Here is a 25,997-nt window from a genome sequence, read left to right as displayed (position 1 = left end):
AGGGCCTGATAATCTACACCCCAGAGTATTTAAGGAAGTGGCTGTAGGAATAGTGGATGCATTGGTGGTGATCTTCCGGGATTCTATAGACTTTGAAACAGTTCCTACAGTTTGGAGGGCAGCTAATGGAACCCCATTATTTTTGGGGAGGCACGGTGGCTCAGTGGTTAGCACTGCTGCCTCACAGCGCCAGGGACTCGGGTTCTGCGACTGCCTGTGTGGAGGTTGCACATTCTCCCCGTGTCTGCATGGGTTTCCTCCGGGTGGTCCGGTTTCCTCCCACCATCCAAAGATGTGCGGGTTAGGTGGATTGGCCATGCTAAATTGCCCGTAGAGTTCAGGGATGTGTACATTAGTTGGGTTATAGCGGGGTGGGTCTGGGTGGGATGCTTTGAGGTTCGGTGTGGACTGGTTGGGCCGAAGGGCCTGTTTCCACACTGTAGGGATTCTATAAAAAGGCAGGTAGAGAGAAAAAAGGGAATCAGAGAGCAGTGATCTAATGTTGCTAATGGGGAAGGTGCAAGAGTCCAATACCAAGCATTTTATAACATGGCACTTAGAAAGCAGTGATAGAATCAGACAGAGTCAGCATGGATTAACAAAAGAAAAATCATAGAGACAGTAAGGACTGCAGATGCTGGAAGTTGGAGTTGATAAAATGCGGAGCTGGAAAAGCACAATAGGTCAGGCAACATCAGAGGAGCAGGAAAGTTGACATTTCAGGTCAAGACCCTTTATCAGAGTCCTCAAAATCTACAGATGACACAAAACTAAGTTGCCAGAGTGAGCTGTGAGGAGGATGCAGAGATGTTGCAGTGTGATTTAAACAGGTTGAGTGAGTGGGCAAATGCATGGCAGATGCAGTATAATGTGAGTAAATGTGAGGTTATTCATTTTAGTAGCAAAAATAGGAAGGCAGGATATTAAATAAATGGCCATAAGTGAACAGAGGGGAATGTTCAACAAGACCTGGGTGTCCTCATGCACTAGTCACTGAAAGTAAGTGTGCAGGTGCAGCAGGCAGTAAAAAGGCAAACTGCATGTTGGCCTTCTTAAAGAGAGGATTCGAGTACAGGAACAAGGATACCCTGCTACAGTCACAAAGGGCCTTGGTGAGGCCACACCCGGAGCATTGTGTATGGTTTTGGTCTCCTTATCTGAGGAAAGATGTTCTTGCTGTGGAGGGGGTGCAGTGAAGGTTTACCAGGCTGATTCTGGGGATGGCAGGACTGATGTACGAGGAAAGATTGAGTTGATTGGAATTGTACTCAAGTTTAGAAGAATTTGGGGTGGGGTGGGTTGGGGGCGGAGGGATCTCAGAAATCTATAAAATTCTAACAGGATTAGACAGGAGGATGTTCCTGATGGTGGGGGAGTCCAGAACCAAGGGTTATAGTTTAAGCAAAAGGGGTAAATCTTTTAGGACTGAGATGAGGGGAAACCTCTTTGACCAGAGAGTAACGAGCCTGTGGAATTCACTGCCACAAAAAGTGGCTGAGGCCAAAACATTAATTGGAAAATAATACAATGCTACAGCAAAATGCTTGCAACAGATGAAGAGATTGACAAATTGAAATTAAAACAGACAGCAAGGAGTGTCTCACAAAGCAGCCTAAATCCCACCAAAGCCCCATCCCCACATCCCCCACCCCCAATTCCACACCCAATCTCCATGGTTCAGGCTCTGCTCCAAGCCTCAGTTGATCCTGGCCTTGCACTGCACAATGACCACTCCCAACCCCTTTCATCCTGGCTCTGAATCACTACGGTGCCTTCTAGCTCCCCCCTTCATGGCCACCAGTGCCCTGTTCTCACTGGATTTCGATGGTACAATATGCTCCACTTGTAGCCTTCACCTCTACTCCCATGGTCGTCCCGTTGCCTCTTCCCTGCACTGTTCACTTTTCACTCTCAGCCCTTTCCTTTCATCACAATCATACTCCCTCCCCGTCCCCTGCTGCCCAGCCTCGCTCTCCTGCCCCACAGATCCCACAGACCCCACTCTCACACCTCCCCCCTTTCTGTGGCAATCACTGACTGATCCCAGAAGCAGCAAAGGGTCGTGGGTTAGACACAGGAAGTAGAAATGAGGACTGCACCTGCGGGGGCGTGGGGTTGGGGGTTGGGGGAGTGTAGCAAGGCCTGTTCAACCAAAGATAGTAAACGATGGGCCAGATTGAAGGAGATAGTTTAAGGAGAGAGGTTGTGAGTGATGGCTTCCACCTCCAGAGACTGAGGGAAAAAGAACATAAATTTGCAAAATTTCATTATTCATAGACCAGGCTCTGGTGGAAATTTCTCATCCCTGTGGTAGGCCAAATTTGTGATGTATAAATTGCCTCCATCATAGCGTATGATAAAGGAAGCCAACAGTATCTTATAAAACGTGCTTGAGACATGAGGATTCATTCTGTACAAGGGTGAGAACAACAGGATAGAGATCCTACATAAGGTTCAAAGCTAGACTTTCCTTTCTTTCTACTCTGAGTGTGATGCGTGTGATATTTAGGAGCCCAACATTTCAGATGAATAACTCTAAGACAATGACATGGGTTTTCACTGTGACAAAGAGCTTGGTGGAAATCTTGGTGGAAATGCTGGATAAGCCCATAGATTAGAACTCCACCTCTCATTATGCAATTTCCATTTTTGCAGTATTGGGAATAGGAGGTGGGGTTCACAATTCAAGTCATGCATGTTTCAAAGAGGCAGTTTAAGTCTGCAACCACCTCCCCCTGAGTCAGGTTTTGCTATTCATGCAATTTGAAAACTGAAGGGTGCAGAGTAGACATGGTAAGAGCAGATCAGAATGTATTGCGTTTTATTTAGTAGACATGGTAGACCTCCTGAGAGGTAAATGACCCCTTTAGATATGGTCCTAGGACACCTATTGGGGACGTCAGATGACATTTGGAAGCCGTAAGGTGCCCTTTGGGAAAGGTGAAGTGTCCTTTGCATTTGTTAAAAGTAGACATTGAATGTACACAAATTCATTAACTGTTATGTTCATTGGAACAATCAAATGTCAAAACTGTCAAAATCAGCTATTAAGAGGACCTATCAAAGGTGTGAATAAGCCTTTGAAAGTACTGAAAGGGCCTATTAAAAGCTTGTTTAATGAAGCTTTCAGAACAATTAAAAGTTCTCCCCTGTAAATCTTTGAATAAAAATCGTTGCTTGCTTTTTCAGTCTATCTGTTGATGTATGTCTGAAGACATCCATTACTGGGTTAATATTATAAGACCGATTTGGCAAGAATCCATTATCTCAGTGAGGTACCTGCCATTTCACAGTTTGACCAGCAGGTACAAGTGGGTTTGATTTGATTTGATTTATTATTGTCACATGTATCGAGATACAGTGAAAAGTGTTGTTTTGCATGCTATCAAGACGAATTATAGCTTACGTGAGAACATCAGGATAATAGAACAAAATGCAGAATTAAATGTTACAGTTACAGAGAAGGTGCAGAGAAAGATCAACTCCTATATATGAGAGGTCCTTTCATAAGTCTGATCACAGTGGGGAAGAAGCTGTTCTTAAATCTGTTGGTATGTGGTTTCAAACTTTTGTACCTTCTGCCCAATGGAAGAGGTGGCAGAGAGTATAACCAGGGTGAGAGGGGTCTTTGATTATTGTTCGTTGCTTTCCCGAAGCAGTAGGAAGTATAAATGGAGTCAATGGATGGGAGGCTGGTTTGTGTGATGGACTGGGCTGTATTCACAACTCTTTGTAGTCCCTTGTGGTCTTGGGAAGAGCAGTTTCCATACCAAACTGTGATGCATCCAGATGGGAATTATTTTATGGTCCAACAGAGATCATATATAGTCCATATGTATATTGTCACATATGGGCCAACCAAGATTGTATATAGTCCAGCTGAGATCATACGTTATCTATATATTGTCCAAACGAGATCATATAACATCTTTACATAGTCCAACAGAGATCATTTATAGTCATATACAGTCCAACTGAGATCATATTTAGTTCATATATTCAGGAAAAAAACATGAAGGTGTTGATCTTGACCCTGGGCCAGAGGTAGAGACATTGGATTGTACACAAATCACTATTGTAATTGTTGCAGTGGAGCTGAAAACATATGTCCCACTTTCACTTGTCAACATCCTAGATTTGAGTAAGCACATACATGGAACTCAAAATCACTCATTCTGTTCCAGACAGATGAAAATGCACTGAAAATGAAAAGAGTTATGCAACTGGAGTTAATTTACAAATGCATTCTCCATGTTTATAGTCTTTAATGACAAGCAGTTTGGTTACAAAGAGAATGATTAAAATGTGGGCTGGTGTGCTGGTGAACTTGCACAATTCAGTGCTGTCAGGGCCTGTGTTTTGGCAAAATTCCATAAAGACTAACTGGAATTCTCTGTGACAGAAAGCAGTTGATGCCAAAACATTAAATGTTTTCAAGAAGTTAGACATTGTCCTTAGGGCTAAAGGGATCAAAAAGATGTGGAGGAGAAAGCGGGAACAAGATACTGAGTTGGATGTTCAGCCACGATCATGTTGAATGGCAAAGCAGGCTCAAATAGGCCTCCTCCTGTTTTCAGTGTCTCTATTTGTTTTTTGTCATCAGTTACACCATCACCATTTGCACATTCCATGACAGTTGTGTTAGCAAATAAGTTAGGAAGGGGATGAGTCCAGTGTTCTGTAGGATGTGAGACTTGATTTCAGTTAGGGTCATTTCATTAACATGATAGGGCAAAGCTGGTTAGCTGCAACATGGAATTCTGGGAAAGACAGATCCAGATTTGGGAGGTGTCCATGTGCTCTGGGGCTCAGACAATGAAAGGGAGGTTGGAGATGGGATGGTAGTTTGCCTATTGAGTATGTGCCAGTCAAAACAAGAACCTAACTATTCTAGTTCCATTTTCCAGCACTTGGCCCATAACCTTGGCATTTCAAGTGCACATCTAAATACTTCTTAAACCTTATGAAGGTTTCTGCTTATGCCATCTTCACACGCAGTGAGTTCCAGATTCCTACCACCTTCTTAGGGGTAAAAGTCACATTCCCTCCCAACCCCTGCCTCTTACCTTAAATCTATGCCCCTTTGGTTATTGATTCCTCTATCAAGAGTGCAAGGTTCCTTCCTGTCTACCTTGTCTGTGCTTCTCATCATTTTATACATTTCAATCATGTCCCCTCTCAATCTCCTCTGCTCTAAGGAAAACAACGCCAGTCTGTCCAGTCTCCCCCCAGCCCAGGCAACGTCCTGGTAAATCTCCTCAGCACCCTCTCCAGTGCTATCACATCCCTCCTGCAATGTGGATTCCAGAACTGCACACAACATTCTAGTGGCCAAACCAACATTTTATACAGTTCCAGCGTAGCCTCCCTACTCTTAAACTCTATGCCTCAGCTAGTAAAGGCAAAGTTTTCTTAACCACTTTGTCTATTTGTCTATAATCTAATTAACTGCACAATTTATTGAACTGACATAACAAAATGCAAACTCAACACTTTGTAAGTGGGATACCGAGGCGACTGTTTTGATCACAGTTAATGCTTTTTCACAATGCCATATCTTGTCTCTTTGATGTGGTTGAACCTAAGGTAGGTTTGAATCCTCGTGGTTATGCATGTAGTACAGATTTCTAAAGAATTCCCTGATGTAGCAAAGGGCTTGGTTTCTGTTGGCTTTTCAAACAAACGTTTTATTGCACAATAAACACTTCATCAACAGACTGGTGTTTTTGTACTGCAGTTCGTTTAAAATGGAACTTATACAGCGCAATTTGCTCAACCTACACATCTCGGTGAGATGAAATGGAGAAATTACAGATTAGCTACAAAACCTGCTGAGTGCTATGTCAGATGTTGGCAATGTCTGTCTATTGGGAATTATCTATCTAAATAATTGGACAAGGATACTGTCCAAATTATTCATTGCTGCAATTAAAAAGATAACAGAATTACTGCACTATCTCATGTTTAGAGCTGTTTGACAGGGAGGAGTAATTCCCAGGGTGATTAGGAATGGGCAAAGAAGATGGGCCTAGAAAATAAACACCAACCTCCGCGAACAGATAAGTAAATGGAGTAGACCGGTTTGGTTTCTCAGTAAGATTTCTCAGAGTTGGAGAATTCTACCTCAGAGCCTGATTTCAAACAGCCTCTGGCAGGTAGGGAAACAAAGCTACAAACTTCACATCACGTTCAGCACAAGTCTAACATTCAATAAGAACGTTGGGGCTGGTGGGTAGACTTCCCATATCTAACCGGTTCCTTACATAAGGAGCTAAAGCTCGGCAAAGACCCATCCATGTACAGAGGGACCTCAATGTAGAAATGAGCCACAACACATTCAGGTGGATGTAACACTGTGGGTTACCAGGCACAGAAGACAAGATGTAAGTGATTCATCAGGGAACTTAGTTGTTTTTGTCCAGAGCAATCTTCACATGGAGTGGAGAGAATGTTAACCAGACTCCACAGTCATCAAGAAAGCACATTTGTTAAAACAGTCATGAGAGACACAATTACATTGAAGACTGTTTTGTAATACAGATTGGTGATTTGCCAATGCTTTACCATCCAGCTGTGGATTAAGCTCTGTACTGATTGTAACAAGGTCAGCCAGGTGAAACTCATACAATATGAGTTCCCTGATCGGGGCTGTTAATCTGGTCCCATCAGGGAGCCTTGGCTGACAGATTAGAACAGGAGTGTCAGAGATTCTGTTTACTCTGAGAGCTGACTCTGAGGGAACTGGATCAGTGTCAAGGACTCTCCACGTGTAAATAAAGGATGACTTGGCAATGCTATACTGGCCTCTGTAGAGTTATTTCAAGCTCCAAATTGTCAGAAGATTTAAAATCAGCTCCTGAACGTGAGATTAATCTTCCAAAGTAATCAGTTTGTAATGAATGGAAACGATGCAATAGCAGTAGAATGTCCTTTTTGTAATTGTGTTTTCCTGAGTCTGTTTAGCACAATATTCACAGAACTGGTATGAGGGCAATTGGCAGGTCCAGGAACAATTTTGGGCTGTTGGGATCCTTCAGGAGAGAAGGCTTTACAAACTTGGGAATATCATAAATTGGCCCAGGAGTAGGCCATTCAGCCCTTTGAATCTGCTCTGCCATTCAATAAGATCATGGTTGATCATCCAACTCAGTCCCCTGTTCCTGCTTTCTCCCCTTTGACTGCCTTAGCTGTAAGAACTATATCCAACTCCTTTTTGAAAACATTCAATGTTTGGGCCTCAGCCTCTTTTTGTGACAGTGAATTCCACAGACTCTCCACTCTCTGGGTGAAGACATTTCTCCTCATCTCAATCCTAAATGGCCTACCACTGCATCTGGACTCCCCAGTCATCAGGAACATCCTTCCTGTGTTTACCCTGTCTAGTCCGATTAGAATTTTACGATATTTCCCCCATTCTACTAAACTCCAGTGAATATAACCTTTACTGATCCAGCCTCTCTTGGTACTGCTGTCTCAGGAAACAGTCTGGGGTCTATTGTTCTGGAGTTTGTTATTGGTCAGGTTGATTACCAAGCATTTATCACAAGTGATAATCACACTGTGGGTTATGGCTTTTTCACTTTGCACAGACACCAAATTCAGATCCCATCATAGTTATGAAAGCCCTTTCTCCCTCTGATGGACAAACAAAGAGGTTTACCTCAAAGTACAACAGGATCTTGATCAGATGGGCCAATGGGCCGAGGAGTGGCAGGTAGAATTTAATTTAGATAAATGTGAGGTGCTGCATTTTGGAAAGGCAAATCAGGGCAGGACTTATACACTTAATGGTAAGGTTCTGGGGAGTGTTGTTGAACAACGAGATCTTGAAGTGCAAGTTCATAGTCCCATGAAAGTGGAGTTGCAGGTAGATACGATAGTGAAGAAGGCATTTGGTATGCTTGCCTTTATTGGTCAGTGCATTGAGTACAGGAGTTGAGAGGTCATGTTGCGACTGTACAGGACATTGGCTAGGCAAATTTTGGAATACAGCTTGCATTTCTGGTCTCCCTGCTATAGGATGGCTGTTGTGAAACTTGAAAGAGTTCAGAAAAGATTTACAAGGATGTTGCCGGGGTTGGAGGGTTTATGTTGTATGGAGAGGCTGAATAGGCTGGAGTTATTCTCCCTGGAGCATCGGAGACTGAAGGGTGATATTATAGAGGTTTATAAAATCATGAGGGATGTGGATAGGGTGAATAGCCAAGGTCTTTTCCCTGAGGTGGGGGAGTCCAAAACTAGAGGGCATAGGTTTAAGGTCAGAGGAGAAAGATTTTAAAGGGACCTAAGGGACAACGTTTTCACTCAAAGGATGATGCGTGTCTGGAATGAGCTGCCAGAGGAAGTGGTGGAGGCTGGTACAATTATAACATTTAAAAGGCATCTGGATGGGTATATGAATAGGAAGGGTTTAGAGGGATAGGGGCCAAATGCTGGCAAATGGGACTAGATTAGTTTAGGATATCTGGTCAGCATGGACAAGTTGGACTGAAGGATCTGTTTCCGTGCTGTACAACTCTATGATCTATGACTTCCTAGCCATGACCAAGCTACCAGAACCCCAGGGATCAGAAACTAAATGTCATAATTGTGCTTATGGCAGCATCTGTTCGAAACAATGAAAGTCACCTCCAAAATAGTACCTGGGAATTAGCCTCAATTCTGAATGCTAGTTCAGCAAGTGATCCAAAGAAGTACTGAAGAAACATTATGATCATTTATGTAGTTTGTCTGGAGTCAAACCTTTGCCATTGTTACAGTAGGATAATGAGGGAGACCCCACAGGACTTTAACCCTCAGATGTGTGCTTTCTGTAGAACAAATATACTTTTCTAAACCAAGTCTGGCAAAATCCTGGCTTAGATTGGCACCTAGTACTGTAAGTATCTATGTTTAGATGGTGATCAGGAACAGCCAGGATTTGTGGTGAAAGTTCGCTCAATTTCTTTCACAGTATCTTGTCATTTACTCTAACTAGTCAAATGACTAAGTCAAAATCAGATCCTGAGTTATGGCCTGCACGTATATAATCATTTTATCACACTAATATATCAGTAAATGAGAGAAACACAGTAAACTTTTCAGGTCAATAACACGGAAGTTACAAATCTTATTATTGAAAAGTATCTAATGAATCACATAGACTATCTTCCCTTTGATAGTTTTTATTCTTTCATAGAATGTGGGCATTATGACAGACCAGCATTTACTGCCCATACATACCTGCCTTTGAGAAGTTGGCAATAAGCCTCTTTCTTGACTTGCTACAGTCCTCTTGACCTACTGTAGGTGCTCCCACAGTGCCAATAGGGAAGGAGCTGATTATTGTGAAATGAAGAGGAAAAGACCATATCTTTTTATTTTTCTGTATTTTTGATAATGAATTGAAATGGGGAAAAGAACTGGTTTAAAAACAAAGCTTTTAAAATCAAGTTACTGAAACTGATTGCACGTGATGGTGACATTGTTGCTTTGTTCAGCCAGAGGGGAAAGCTGAATGCAGATGGGCTGATTTTCTGAAGAAGGGTCTAGGCCCGAAATGTCAGCCTTTCTGCTCCTCTGATGCTGCTTGGCCTGCTGTGTTCATCCAGCTCTACACCTTGTTATCTCAGATTCTCCAGCATCTGCAGTTCCTACTATCTCCAAATACTTTTATACAGACAACTGTAACACTCCACCCTGTAAAAAATGTAAGTGAGCCACGTTATGAATTCGACAGATTATCAGAAACAGATTCCTTATGTAGCTCTTAACATACTTGGGATTATTCAGCAAGTACTATCCAACCACAAGAATTACACATAACAGTGCACTATTTGTTTTAGGTTTTGCAGTGTTCCCAGTCCAGTTGGTGCTACTATTTGGGATTTGTCATTCCAAATGAGTGTGCAGATGTGTGCAGAATGTAAACGGTCAACATGTCTAGCTTTTCAGGATGATCCGGGATCTGTAACGATAAACAACTCTTCAATCTGCTGCTGAGCCAAGAATGTTTCTTGATGAGCTGGTGTTGTGGTTTAGTTTGAGACGGAATGGTGTTTGAGCAGATTGAAGCCACAAATATGTTTTGTCAACAACAGCCTCTCTGATTGTGCCGAGTGATTCTTTTTTCTCGTGTTTTTAACCCTTTCCACAACAAAATGATGCACTCCTAATCTGGTTGTATTAGTCCCAGTGCACTGTTAGCTTGGCCTGTTTGCCCTCCTTATAGTTTCTCTCTCTATAAACTGAGGCTGTGATTACATCCTCTGATATCTCCCCCATTCTTCCTGTGGGAGCTTAGCCATTGAAACTGTAAAACTCCACCCTGCAACAATGTAAGTCTCCCCGTTGTCAGGGTCAGAATCCATCACCTTCATATCCCACCTCATGTGTCCTTGGAGCAGACGGATAGATACCCAAGGTTCTATGTATATCCAAGATGTTGTTGCAAGCCTTCAGGTGAGCGAAATATGTCAATGTGTCACATAAGCTAATTTGGCATCATCTGTAAACTCTTATGTTTACTTAGATCAGTAATAAAAGTGAAAGGCTCCCAGCGCAGGTCCCTGGGCCACACCTCCGTCAATATCTTGCCAATACAAAAATATATCCATTTTTTTAAATCATTGGCACATTCCCAGGTTAACAGGCTGAATTTTCATCACCTTACAAGGCTGAATATTTTTGTTAGAGGATCTGTTGTAACCCCTGGCCAAACAGACTCATCACATCAGTCAAAACAGTTAAATTGGCTCAGAGTTTGGGCCTGGATATTGGTTGCCATGGAGCCTGTTTTCCTGGCATTACTCAGACAAGTATGGCCTAGAAATAGCAGGAGGTTTGAACACAGGTCTGGACACACTTCCCACTGCTTTAAAGGAAACCTTGTGCAAACAAACTAAGGGTCTAATGTGGAGTTTAGGCCTCTGCTTGTAAAGCTGATTAGTCCTGAGGCATACAGTTAGGCCTAAGTACTCCTTATTCTCTCTTACCATCTGTTGAATCAAGTTTATGTTCAAGAAAGCTAGTTAATGTTACTGAACAAAAAAAACCCAAAGAACTGCAGATGCTGGAAATCAGAAACAAATACGGAAATTGCTGGAAGAACACAGCAGGCCTGGCAGCGTCTGTGGAGAGAGAAACAGAGTTAACGTTTTGGTCTCAGGATTTTCCACTTCCTCTTGGCAAGAAGGCCTGAACCATCCCCGTCCACCGCCACCCTCCTCCACCTGGCCGAGCTTGACTTCACTCAGAAACTTCTCCTTTAACTCCTCTCAGTTTCTTCAGGTCAGAGGGGTGACCATGGGTACCCACATGGGTCCCAGTTATACTTGCCTCTTTGTGGGGTATGTGAAATATTCCTTGTTCTAGTCCTACTCCAGCTCCCACCCACAACTCTTTCTCTGGTATATCGATAACAGCATCGGTGCTGTTTCCCTCTCTCGTCCAGAATTGGAAAAGTTTATCTATTTTTGCTTCCAATTTCCACCCGACTCTCACCTTTGGCTGGCCCATCTCTGACTCCTCCCTTCCCTTCCTTGACATCTCTGTTTCCATTTCTGGGGATAGGTTGGCTGCCAACATCCACTACAAACCCACCGCCTTGCACAGTTACCTGGACTACGCATGCTAACACCCGGCCTTCAGTAAAGACTCTATTCCATTCTCCCAGTTCCTCTGTTCTGCTGCGTCTGTTCTGATGAGGCCAACTTCAACAAGGAGGCCTCCAAACCATCGACCTTCTTCCTCAACTGAGGATTCCCCATCGCCGTTATTGACAGGGCCCTCAGCTGGGTCTGACCCATCTCCCGTATTGCGGCTCTCACTCTCTCTCCCCTCCTGCAACAGCAATAGAGTCCCCCTTATCCTCACCTACCTTCTCACCAACATCCACATCCAGACAATCATTTGCTGCCTTTTCTGCCACCCTCGGTGAGATGCTACCACCAGAAGCATATTCCTCTCCCCTCCCTGGTCTGCTCACAATGTGGTCTCCTCTACATTTGGCAAACAACGTGTAGACTGGGTGACCGCTTCGCATCTACGTTCTGCTCACAAAAAAGACCCTGAGCTACCTGTTGTCTGCCACTTTAATGGACCACCCTGCTCCCTGGCCAACATCTCTGTCTCTGGCTTGCTGCAGTGTTCCAGTGAAGCTCAGCACAAGCTGGAAGAACAGCACCTCATTTTCCACTTGGGGACCCTGCAGCCCTCTGGAGTTCTGGAACCTGTTGAATGCCTCCATAGAACCAGCCTCTTCCACATTTCCAGGCAGTACATTCCAGACCCTAACTACATCAGCCTTGTTTCATTTGCACCTCACTATGTAAATCTACGCTGTCTCTCCTTCCTCGTTTCTTTTATGAGAGAGACAGTTTCTCCCCATCTATTGTGTCCTCTATCAAATCTCCTCTCAGCCTTCTTCTCTCCAAGGAGAACACTCCCAACTTCTTCAATTTGTCCTCAGAACTCGAGTCTCTCATCCCTGCAACTATTCTTGTCAATCATATCTGCCCTGTCTCCAACCTTTCCGATAATGTGGCCCTCACGATTCATCGTATTTTGCAAAGTAAACACAAGTTCCTTTCCAAACTGAGCCACTTTCTTTAAGTGGAGACTCAGAATGTAGGAAGCACACAGGTGCTATGGAGTGTTTGTAGGATTTTGGTTGGAAACGCCCAGGAGAGTTTTGGATGTCCTGCTGTGGAGGCTCAGATAAATGTGAAATACTGCAGCTGCTGGAAAATCTGAAACAGAAACAGCAAGCCGCAGCGTGATTCCACTTCCGAAATCCATTTCCAGCCCTACTGGGCCAGGAAAAGCTGCAATAACTGGCTCCATCAAATCGCGTGAGGAGTGAGGGGCAGTCCTTTGCGAAGGTGGATTTCAGAGGGTGGGGCTGAACTGAGGGGAGGGGGTGTGGGGAGACACTAAGAGAAGCTGCTGGAGCTACTATGAACAGTGACAAATTGTCTCCTCTGGTCAAGGAATGGGTGAAGAACAGGCATGAGTCTGGGTTGAGGGAAATCGATGGGAGGGGAGGGTTGTGGTAGCATAGAGTGTGGAATTCATGGTCATGATGGAAGAAAAGTTCACTGGATTTTTGTTGGGGTGTGAGACAGAGCTTTGGAGCGATTGCTAGGTGGGGGGAGAAATAATGGAAGATGTCGTGACGATATTATGGCTTTAAGAGATGCATGTTATCCTAGGTTTCTTTTTAAGGAGAGGTTTGAAGACAGAGGCAGCGAGCTGTCTATTTGAATCCAACAAAGTAAACAGCTTGTGAAGGTTTGGGATTTTTTTTTAAGGTTGGAATAATAAAAGCAGCCTGAATGTCAAGCTCCCACAGAACCAGGATTTTTTCAGTAGCAGTTGCTGCTGGGCTCTTGAAGCTGGGTTTGGAAGCTGCAGTACATCTCTCCCTGCTACTCTCTCTCTCAGAGTTTGCTGCTGACTGTTTTTCTTCCTGGACTGTAGAACTGCCTGTGAGACAATCTATTTTACTGAATTTGCCTTTGCCAAGGGTGTGTTTATGAGATGTTACTATATTGGAACAGTTACTGTTTAGTAATTAAACAATCTATTATTCTGTTAAGTTTTCCAGTAGAGTTAAGTTATTCCAATTTCTTCTTTCTTTTGTTGTATTCTAACTATAGTGTATGAATAAAGTGTGTTTTGCTTCATGACGTGGTAGTTTGACCAATCGAATTGCATCCTGAATGCAACACTAGCACTTAGCTTTAAAATGAGAAAAAAAAACTAGAGTCTAGGCTTTCCTGTGAACATATTCTGAGCGGGTTTGGTCTGGTCCATAACAATGTGGAGAGTGAGTAAGAGAGTGGCCATGGGTTGGGAGGCTGTTGTTGATTTGATGAGTCAGGCAGATAGTTTGACAATGGGCAGCAACATAGCAGGGTGTGAACGGGGCCTTGTTCATCATCGCTCGGCCTCAGGATTGTTCATGTCTGAGGGAAGGCAGCAGACGTTCGAGACGCTGCAACTGAATCAGCAGCAAGACCATAGCTCCGTGAAAATAACACACTGGCAAGTTTGGAAACGGCCCACTGTGCGCTTTGTGCAGTCCACTCAGAGAACACGAAACTGAAAGGAAGCTCGCATTCCATACCCTGATCCAAACTGTATGGTGACCAGAGGAAATAGTGTTAGTACTCAGCTCCCAATGACATCTGACCTCATTGTGAATCATTTTCACAAGAGCACAGGAAACAGGTTCAGGAGTAGGCCATTCAGTCCATTGAGCCTGTACTTTCATTCAACATGGCCAATCTTGGTCGTCATCTCCACTCCCCTCCCCCACCAACTCCCCAAATCCCTCCATTCTCTGGCAGACCAAAAATCTGCCTGTTACAACACAAGATCTACTCAATATCAGAGCATCTCTGAGGCAGAAATGTCTAAATATCCTCAACCACAATGTAAATGGAGAAAGACTGCAGAAAGCTGCAGAAGAGCAGCAATTGGGAGTGACCTCCTCCACGATTCACAAAAATCTACCATCCATGTTCAGCAGGTAACAGGGAAGGCAAATGGAATATTGGCCTTTATTTCAAAGAGAATAAAGTATCAAAGTAAGAAGGTCTGGCTAAAACATTACAAGGCACTAGTCAGACCACAAGTGGAATATTGTGAAAAGTTTTGGTTCCCTTATCTGAGGAAAGACAGACTGGCATTGGAGACAGTCCAGAGAAGGTTCACTCGGCTGATCCTGGGTACAGAGGAACTGTCTTATGAGGAGAGGTTGAGTAGGGAGGACCTGTGCTCATCGGAGTTTAGAAGAATGACAGGTGACCTTATTGAATCATATAGGATTCTTAGGGGACTTGACAGGATAGATGCAGAAAGATTGATTCCCTGTGTGGAAGAGTCCAGGACCAGAGTGTATCATCTCAGAATAAGGAGTAACATAACGTTTCTAAGAGATCCTCCCTCATTCTTTTAGACTCCAGTGAATATTGTCCTAAACAATTCAGTTTCTCTTCATACGTCAGTCCTACGATCCCTGGAATCAGCCTGGTAAACATTCGCTGCACTCCCTCGAGAGCAAGAGCATCCTTCCTCAGAAAAGGAGGCCAGAACCGCACACAGTATTCTAGGCATGGTCTCACCAAGGCCCTGTACAACTGCAACAACACATCCTTGCTCCTGTACTTCTTCACTGCCTGCTGAACCTGCAATGTACATCAGTGACTAATGTACAAGGACACCCAGGTTTCAATGCACCTCCCCCTTTCCCAATCTATCGCCGTTCAGATAATTATCTGCCTTCCTGTTTTTGCTCCCAAAGTGGATTGCCTCACATTTACCCACATTATACTGCACCTGCCATGCATTTGCCCACTCACTCAGTATTTCCAAATCACACTGAAGCATTTCTACGTCCTCCTCGCAGCTCACACCCCCTCCTCCCACCCAGCTTTGTGTCATCTGCAAACTTGGAGGTATTACATTTAGTTCCCTCATCTAAATCATGAATACATATTGTGAATAGCTGGGATCCAAACACTGATCCCTGCGGTAACCCATTAGTTACTGGCTGCCACTTGGAAAAGTGTGGGACCTTATTAAAAGCCTTTGGAAAGTCTAAATAAACCACATACGCTTAGCAACTCTACCAGTTACAAGCATGATTTCTCTTTTGTAAATCCATGCAAACTCTGCTTGGTCCTGTCACTGTTTTCCAAGTTAGAGATAACACGGTGTAGAGCTGGATGAACACAGCAGGCCAAATAGCATCAGATGAGCAGGAAGGCTGATGTTTTGGGCCTAGACCCTTCTTCAGAAACCCTCAGAAACAAACACACAGCTCACTCTCTCACACACACACATACACACACACACGCTCACGCAAATGTACAGAAACACACACACTCACACACAAACACACACACACACAAACACACACACTCACACACACACATACACTCACACACACACATTCTCTCACACACACACGCACTCACACACACAAACACACACATTCTCTCACACACGCACGCACTCACTCACACACATACACACACAAACACACACACACACACACACAAAAACACACACACACAAACACACACACACATACACTCACACAAACACAAACACAAACACACACCCTCAGACACACACACTCACACACCCACACATACACACACACACATACACTCACACACACATAAACACACACACACACTCACACACACACACTCACACAAACACACACACTCACACTCACACAAACACACACACCCACAAACACACACACATACCCATACACACCCACACTTTCACACACACACACACTCACACATTCACACACACACACAAACACACACTCACAGACACACACACACACAAACACAAACACACACACACTCACAGACACACACACACAAACACAAACACACACACACACACACACACACACACACACTCTTTGTGATCCACCACCACCCATCCCCCACCTCCCCTCCAACACACACACATTCTGCTTCATACTTCCTTAAAAAATTACAAATGTAAGTTAAAAATTTGCAAGAATATGCTGGAAAATATCACACAGACAAGGCTCCTCCTCTCCACTTACTGACTCCCTATTCCTACCTCACTTACAGTCACACCATCCTGTACCACACTATCCTCTACCACACCACCCTGTACCATCCTCTACCATTGACCCTGTACCATCCTCTACCACTGACCCTGTACCATCCTCACCACACCACCCTAAACCATCCTCTACCACACCATCCTGTACTATACTGTGCCACATCAGTAAGCACATTGGCTACAACATCTCAGTTGGGACAGTGAGATGATGAATTAAAGTACCCTGAATCAGTCCCAGGTCTTGGCAAAATGAATAGGACAATTCTGTTTCAATATCCCATCTGAAGGTGCTGGTCTATACTCGTAAACTCACTGCACTTGTAAAACAGAGTCCCAGGTTAATATTCTGGGGACATGGACCCAATGTTCCACCAAGGCACATGGTGGAATTTAAATTCAATAAAGATCTGGAACAGAAAGACCCAGCCTAACGGTCTATTGTGATAAAATCCCATCTGGTTCCCTACTCTCCTGTGGGGAATCTGCCATCCTAACCTACATGTGACTCCAGACACAGCCCTAACTCTTAAATGCCCACGGGCAAAGAGAGCTGGGCAATAAATGCTGGCCTGGTCAGAGATGCCCACATCCCACAAACAAATTAAAAAACAATCCCAACATTAAGAGGTCTTCTTCAAACATTTGGGCCTGCTGGTGTGCCTGGAAGCCTCATTTCTCCAGGAGATACAGTCTTAATGTTTGAGCCTGGCATTTTGGGGTGAAATTGGAAACAATCTTCACAGACAGAGTGGTGGAAATCTGGAACGATCTTGCTCCTCCTATTTCCTAACGATATAGAGTCAGGGACCCTTCCAATTGGGCTTGTCAAATGGCAGTGGTCTGACAATTGTCGGTTAAGGGTCTTAAGGGATATGGAACAAGGGCAGGTATGTGATTCTGAGGTACAGATTGGTTTGTCAAGTTGGAGTCACTGGGATTGAGGAACAGACCACTTCTACTGTGTCAGAGATAGTAGGAACTGCAGATGCTGGAGAATCTGAGATAACACGGTGTAGAGCTGGATGAACACAGCAGGCCAAGCAGCATCAGAGGAGCAGAAAGGCTGACGTTTTGGGCCTAGACCCTTCTTCAGAAACCCTCAGAAACAAACACACAGCTCACTCTCTCACACACACACACACACACACACACACACACATACAAACACATGTTTGCAGATCCTCTACTGCCTCGTTCATTCTTCAGAAATTTCTGAAGAAGGGTCTAGGCCCGAAACGTCAGCCTTCCTGCTCCCCTGATGCTGCTTGGCCTGCTGTGTTTATCCAGCTCTACACCTTGTTATCTCACTTCTACTCTGTGTCTGGGACATTGTTACTCAATCTGTTGCCAAGGTAATAGTCTGATAAGGATCATAGTTTGATGATTTTCAGCAGCCCATTACAGGAAACAGCTTGCATTCGGCAAGATTAAGGGGAATTTTACTATTAAACATCTGCTGCTCCTCATTTATACCAAGTCAATAGCATTGACCCTGGAGATATCTGAGAGTTCAGGGACTTGTCTCCATCCTGCTCAATCTGCAGTGTGTCAGAGAAATGGGGACAATATCATTTTCCCACTTGTTTTGTGTTTAATTTTCACTTGTTTTCGTGCCTCAGTTTAATGTCAAATCCACACTCTCGAGTGTCAGCTGTTTCGTTGTTGAACTGAGGAAAGAAGCTGTTTGATTTTTAGAATTGTAACCTCAGGAAATCCACAATCACTTCATCAGCAATTCCAGAACTTTCTAGGGGGTGTGGTCACGGTGCAGGAAGTGCTCCCAGTCAACAACAAAAAAAATCTTGCATTCATGTAGCGCCTTTGTACTGCCATGAACTGCAATCAGATCATGTCGAATAAATATTGGCCAACAGCCCTTGTCTTCAAAGAGTGTCGTGAATAATTGCATCCACACGAGAGGGCAAATGAGAGGCCTCAGTTTGAAGTATATCCAAGATCTGGCACCTCCAACAGTGCAGCACTCCCTCAGCACGGCACTGGAGTGTCAGCCTGATTCAGGGACCTCAGATCTGCGGTATGTGACTTGAACATGCAAAGCAGGCCCTTGTTTGTACAGAGGGGACAAGGTAGAAGGTGTACGTCAGTTATACAAAGCCAAGGCATCAAAGTAACGCACAACTTGTTTACTTCTTCATTCACAGGATGTGAACTTGCAGGGGAATTTGTAGGGCATGGTGTTCCCATGTATCTGCTGCCCTTGTCCTTCAAGATGAAAGTGGCCACAGATTTGAAAGGTGCTGTCTGAGGATTTTTGCATATTGTAGCCAGTACACACTGCTGCTACTGAGCATCGGTGGTGGAGGGAGTGGATACTTGTGAATGTGGTGCCAATCAAGTGGCTGCTTTGTATTGGAAGGAATCAAGCTTCTTGAGTGTTGTTGGGGCTGCACTCATCCAGGCAAGTGAGAAGTATTCCATCACACTCCTGACTTGTGCCTTGTAGACGGTGCACAGGCTTTGAGGAGTCAGGAGGTGAGTTACTCGCTGCAGTATTCCCAGCTTCTGGCCTGTTCTTGTAGCCACTGTGTTAATGTGGCGAGTCCAGTTGAGTTTCTGGTCAATGGTAACCTCCAGGATGTTGATAGTGAGGGATTCCGTGATGGTAACACCATTGAATGTCAAGGGGCAGTGGTTAGATTCTGTTTTGTTGAAGATGGTCATAGCCTGGCATTTGTGTGGCACGAATGTTACCCATGGGGGCAGGAGGTACTATGAGAGGATTGGTGTCTGGGAAAGAGGATGTGTTATTGTGTGTGGCTCATTGGTATGCGGAGACAGTTGGCATTGCAGTGAGATTTGCTGGGTTTATTTGAGCAATGAATCTTGTATTGGTGTTTACACACACATTACCCCAAGGTGTTAAGGGCTGCCCCTCGGTGAAGCTGTGCCTATCAGAGTTTATACATCTCATGTGCTCGAGTGGTTGACTGGAATCTTGCTGTGGTGAAGGGGCCCTTGCCTGTTGGCTCGAGAATCAGTGATCTCAGTTTCCGGAAAGGTCCGTGCCAGTCACACAACAATCAGTCAGTGCCAAGTTTGTCTGAGCACCTTGCCCAGAACCAAACTCCTGCCCAGTCCCAGCTGTCAGCCCATCAGAGCAGGAGGCTGTGGTCACTGTAGGAGGAGTTCCAAGGATCATGGAAAACCCTGGTGTGATTGATGGAGAGGGGGTAACTACCGTGTTTCTGGGGTTGGGAATATTGCGGGGAAAGGGGTGGATCTCAATGAACGTAGGAACACGGGAATTAGGAGCGGGAATAGGTAATTCTGCCCTTCGAGCTCACTCCACCATTTAACATGATCAGGGCTGATCCTATCCTGGTCTCAACTCCCCTTTCCTGCCTGCTCCCCAGGGACCTTTATCCTGCTTTTCATCAGAAACATATCTGTTTCTTTCTTGAATCTGGTGAACGATTCTGCCTCCGCTCACCCCGGGGCAGTGATTTCCACAGTTTCACTGAGAAGTAGTTTCTCCTCATCTCAGTTTTGAACCTCCCTCCTCTCACTCTATGTCTGTCACCTTGTGTTTGAGACTGCCCCACAAAGGGGGAGCATCTGTTCAACACCCACCTTATCGATCCCCTTCAGCATTTTATATCCCTCAGTCAGATCCTCCCTAGTTCCTCTGAACTCCAGTGAGTACAAGCCCAAGCCATTCAACTGCTCCTTGTACAACAGCCCTTTCATCCCTGGAATCAACCTGGCGACCCTGCTCTGAACTGTCTCCAGTGCCACCACATCCTTCCTCAGGTAAGGAGACCAAAACTGGACACAGTACTCCAGCTGTGGTCTCACCAATGCCTTATATATTTATAACAACACTACTTTTATCATCCAGTCCTCTTACAATAAGTGCTCAGATTCCATTTGCCAGGAACACAGGCCTGCCTCTGTGTAATAACTCAGGAAACGCGACTGTAAAGGGGCATCATTTATTGCTAAACACCACAACATTCCCACTACTTGTTGTATACATAGGCTGGTCCCAGACTGGGACAGACAGTTATGCAAACCCCATCCCTGGGTCTGCTTTATTTTGTCTTTTGGTCTCTTTTACTCTCTATATCCTGAAGTGTTATCACTGTGGTAACTTTGCTTCCTTTTACTAACCGCCAGCAGTAAATTACCCCTGTTTCGAATTGATTAATTTACACCCATTAAGAGCAATGCAGACCATTAGAAGGTAGGGGAGAGAGAGGGAGAGCGCATAGGGACTGGATCAAAATGGAGGAGATAAAGGGGGAGATAAAGCACAGTACCCCTCCCCCCCGCAGTGCCCACTTCTCTCTAAAGGCATCAACAACATTGATGAACACCATGCACTCCCTGTCCAAGGACACCTGGGCATGACTGTAATGTCAAGGCCCTGGAGCAGTAGCACCAATTGAGGGTCGAGGGTCAGATAGTTGGTAGATATGACCCCCCCGCCTCCAAAGCCCATGGCCTGCACCTGTTTATAGCCAGCCTGGCCTGGCCCTGGAGCAGACCCATGAGAACATCCTCTGATTTACTCACAGCCTGAGTCACAAAGATCAGGAACCATAGGGCTGAAGTGCAACCAACAAACACAACAAAAGATTCCTCAAAATAACTGCTAGGTATGCTTTATTCTTTTATATCCAGAAGTGCTCTTACACAAAAACTGTTATTTTTCCCATCACCAAATCACCATGACCATTTTTTGTTTGGTTTTTAACAATTAATCACCACCAGTAAATAACCCATGCAGTCAACTGGATATTCTGGGTCTGCTTTTTCTTTATTTTATAATCAACTTGATTCTGAGGTGTTATTACACACCTTGGGACTTGACCCTGGACCTCCTGGTCCAGAGGTAGGATTGGGTTTGCTTTTTATTGATTTGTCTACATCCACAACCAAAAGGCTTTCCGACCACCAAATCAGCATAACTTTTTTCTCCCCTACTATTAAGTACTGCCACCCATGCAGCTAATTAGATATTTACATGGAAAACTCATTATAGGCAAGGCAAAAGTGAGGGCTGGGTCTGCTTTTGTAGAAATAACCTTTCCAGATGTGGTATTACACACCTCTGCAGCTGGTAAGACTTGAACTTGAGCCTCCTGGCTCAGACGTAGGGTCGCTTTGGCTATGCCACAAGAGCCCTAATAAACCAGTCCTTCTGAGAAATTAATTCTTTTGTTTAATTGTCACTGTAAAGGAGCAGAGCAAGCAGGGTCTGCAAGAGCAGGCAAACAGGCACTAGGACCCTGGGCCCGCAGATTAAAAGTTTGATGTTATTCTGAATGAACTACCCAGACTCCTTCTTCCAATAATTAATTCCAGATTTGTTCTTATTGAATTCAAATTGTACTGTCCGACAACATTTGAGCCTATGTCCTTAGAGCATTAGCTAAGTTCCTGGAGTAGCAGTATAGTGATAATACCACCAGGCCATCACTTCCCTCAGGTCTACTTTGTCTTTTAAAGATTTTAGGAAGTGGATTTTTATTCAATATGCAGTTTCAAACATTTCCATTCTAGTCTTTAAAATGTTTAATTGACAATAACAGATTTTGATTATATAATGGCTTATTCTCTATAAATAAACCTAACTTGATTGCAAAAAGTTTGTATTTCAGTCCTCACAGGGTTAAGAACAAATTATGCTAACGAGTGCGTTTAAACTTAGAATGCTGGAACACATTCACCTCCCTAACTGGGTCAGGACACTGTTCAATAAAGTTCACAGCCAGAACTGGGTTTCCAGAAGGCCTTTCAGGAGAAGAGTTTAAAGAGGAAAAGAGAGGGAAGGTCAAACAGCAATCTGGGTCTGCTTTCTGAAGGGCTTAGGTGATGAGTTTAAGGCTATTGGACAGGTCTTTGCCTGTTACCAAGGGAACTCATACTCAGTGAGCTCCACTGGGAGATTAATTAGTGGTTCCCCATGTCCATCTCCTTGATCAGGAACTGATTGAAGTCATTGACCCTGACTTATTTCTGTTGGAGGTGAGAAATGGACAGTGGGTATACCAGCACCGCGCTCAAATAAATAACTTTCCTACTCATCATCACCGGGAGCTGTTTGCCCCATTGGGTCCATGCTGATGGCCCTGCAGCAATACCTTCCACCCATCCTCATTTCTTCCTTTGGATATGGTCACTGGCTGGGACAGCATTTATCACCCATCCCTGCCAGACCACGTAAGGATGGCAGATTTCCTTCCCTTAAGGGGCATTAGTGAATCGAGTGAGCTTTTCCCAATAATTCACAATGGCTTCATGGTCATTATTAGACTCTTCATTCCAGTATTTGCCGTGCTGGGATTTGAACGCACATCCCCAGAACATTACCCGGGTCTCTGGATTAACAGTCCAGCAATAATACCACTAGGCCCATTGCCTCTCCTAAATATCTGTATCCCAACAAGTATATTTCCTACAATTTGAAATCATTGTTTCCACATTCCCCACTCTTGTTGTCAGTGAGACCCAAGGCATTACTGCTCACTGTGTAAAAAATCATTTGTCCTCACATCTCTCCTGTATCTCCTGCCTGTTTTTTGTCCCCCTTTTCCACCCAGGTCTTTGTATCATTAGCCAGTGAGAACTACCCTTAATCCAAACCTGTCTCAGTCCTAAGCACATAGATGAGACTGAGCTGGGCTCTCATCGAATCGGGCATTTCATACAGACAGCCCATCCTGCAGTAAGTAAACTTGGGCAGTGGTCCTAGCCCCTGCTCATCCCCATACCCACTCCCAGCATGAAGCCAGCTTCCTTGGGCACTGCATGTAGGAGCATGCTTTACATTACACTCCTCAGATGGTCTACAGCAGACACCTCAAGATACTGGGGCCCTACCACCAACGCTGCCTGCACAAGATCCTGTGAATCCGCTGGGAAGAAAGACGCACCAATAACAGCGTCCTCAACCAGGCCAACGTCCCCAGCATCAAGGCACCGACCACCCTTAATGGCTGTGATGGGCCGGGCATGTCGTTCGCATCACCAACACTAGACTCCCCAAGCAGGTGCTCTATCCCAGCTTCAAAATGGCAAGTGAGCCCCAGGTGGACAGAGGAAACCCTTCAAGGAAACCCTCAAGGCCTCACTGGCAAAGTGTGACATTCCCACCGACACCTGGAAATCACTGGCTCAAAACCATCCAAAGTAGAGGAGGAGCATTCGTAAAGACGTCGAGCACCTCAAGACTCGCTGTTGGGGAAAAAACAGAAGTTGGGTAAAAACAGCGAAAGGAGCGCGCTGCCCCACTGATGCCCCACACACCCCTTCCCATAACCACCACCTGCCCCAAGGGCAACAGAGCATTAGTCTGTACGGACTCCCCCTGAGTGTGGAAGAGAGTCATCCTCCTCTGTGAGGGACCACCGATGAAATGAATGAACGAATGGTGAATTTATTGGGCTAGGATTAACCGCAGCAAGCCTGAGTGGGAAAGGTTGAGCCCACAAACTCCACTCTTTTGAAAAGTGTCACCTTTATCTGGTGACCAAGCAAACTAGCACTGTTTTAGCATCAGTACCTATCATTGCTTATATCGGTTCTAACGATACGGCAAGGCATTGCTAATCCCCAACCAGGGGAGTTTATTGACGATAACAAGGTGTAGAGCTGGATGAACACAGCAGGCCAAGCAGCATCAAAGGAGCAGGAAGGCTGACGTTTTGGGCCTAGACCCTTCTTCAGAAGCTTCTAGGAGCTTCTCAGTAAGTCCCTTTCCCCTGACCTTTGCCCAGGCTTCTGCAAGTTGCATATCTTCAGCTCCAATACTGATTGAGAAAATTTTCCTGAACACACTTCAGAAACACTCTCTCCCAGTTTCTATTAGAGCAGGGATAGTCCCTCACTATTGTTCCTCCATAGTGGATGCCCCTGTAACTTTCCCGGATAAGCATTCCTCTGTATTGCTGAAGTGTACCTTTGTTGGTCCTTAAGCAGATACAGTCAGTCTTTGGCCTTAGTTTGACTTGACCCAGGTGACTGTATGGAGATAAGACAAAAATAGGACTCTAATAGCTGAACATTTTTCATTCCTTTTGGCTTTCTTTCTTTTATTTCGGCTGTTTTCCAAAAAAAAAATTCTGGTTTTATAATCAAGTGTGTAACCAAAATGGTGCCAGAGAATGGTGACTATACACTGTACTCCTGTATTCCTATACTTGAGTATATGTGACAATAAAATCTAATTTAAAAATAATCTAATTCTAAGCCTAGGGCACCCACACACCCCATCACCCCATCTCTCTCTCTCTGTCTCCAGCACTGTAATGTCTCCTTCCTCCTTCAATAATACTGCCACCACTCCTCCTTTCTCTCCTGCCCAGTTCCTGATTAAAAACCCATGCTCTTCTGTCTAATGATGGGGCAGACCACAGTAAAGGGTCTGCTGTTCACGTTTGCAATTCATCGAAAACATTCCGTATTTTGCATCGGTCTTCACTGGAGAAAATGCGATTAACATCCCAGAAATGGTAGTAAATCAAGAATTAAAACGGAGGGAGGAAGTCTAGAAAGTTACAATTACAGCGCCAGAGAAGTGGGACTGAGTAACTTGCTGGAATTCTGACTTGCTTGTTGGGTCTAAAATACTGGAATATTCAGGCCAATTGTGGACAGTCCACTAACAAAGCCCCCAGAGAGAGTGAGGAATGGGAGTTAGTCACACAATCGCAGAGATGAGAGACCTCACGACACAGAGGGACCAGAGAAGGTGACTTTGTTCACAGATTGAAGGTGCTGAAGGAGGAGTTAGAGCATAGAACATAGAACAGTACAGCACAATCCAGGCCCTTCGGCTCATGATGTTGTGCCGACCTATTATCCTACTCTAAGATCAAACTACCCTTCATTTTACTATCATCCATGTCCCTATCCAGGAGCCGCTTAAATGTCCCTAGTGTATCTGACTCCACTACCACCGCTGGCAGCGGATTCCGCGCACCCACCACTAGGAATTTGACAGAGATGCTTGAAGCTTTGAAGGATGGAGTCACTGAAGGAGAGAGTCACTGATGGGCTGAGTTCTGTTAGTAGTTAGTGTAGGAAATCAGAGAAGCCAGGTCAGAAAAATGAGTGAAAGAAACCGAGCGAAACTGGAGAAATGTTGACACAATTATCCCTCAGTGATGGGAGGGAGGGAGCAAATTCTGTTGTAACCTTCAAAACAAAACAATTGGTTAAATAACTGAAGAGAGAACAGAAAAAGGGCAATAGTTTGAAGAAAGGAAGAGTCAGGTGAGGGTGAGGTGTGAAGGTAAGAGGTGAGAATTGAGGGAGAGAAGAGACGATTAAGGGAAAGGGGAGAGGATTGAGGAAGGGGGTGAGGATTGATGGAGAGGAGTCAGGATTGAGGGAGAGGAGTGAGGATTGAGGGAGAGGGTGAGGATTGA

Source organism: Rhincodon typus, chromosome 24, assembly GCF_021869965.1.
Source record: "Rhincodon typus isolate 14 chromosome 24, sRhiTyp1.1, whole genome shotgun sequence".
In the NCBI taxonomy this organism is placed as follows: Eukaryota; Metazoa; Chordata; class Chondrichthyes; order Orectolobiformes; family Rhincodontidae; genus Rhincodon; species Rhincodon typus.
This window is presented reverse-complemented; position numbering follows the sequence as displayed.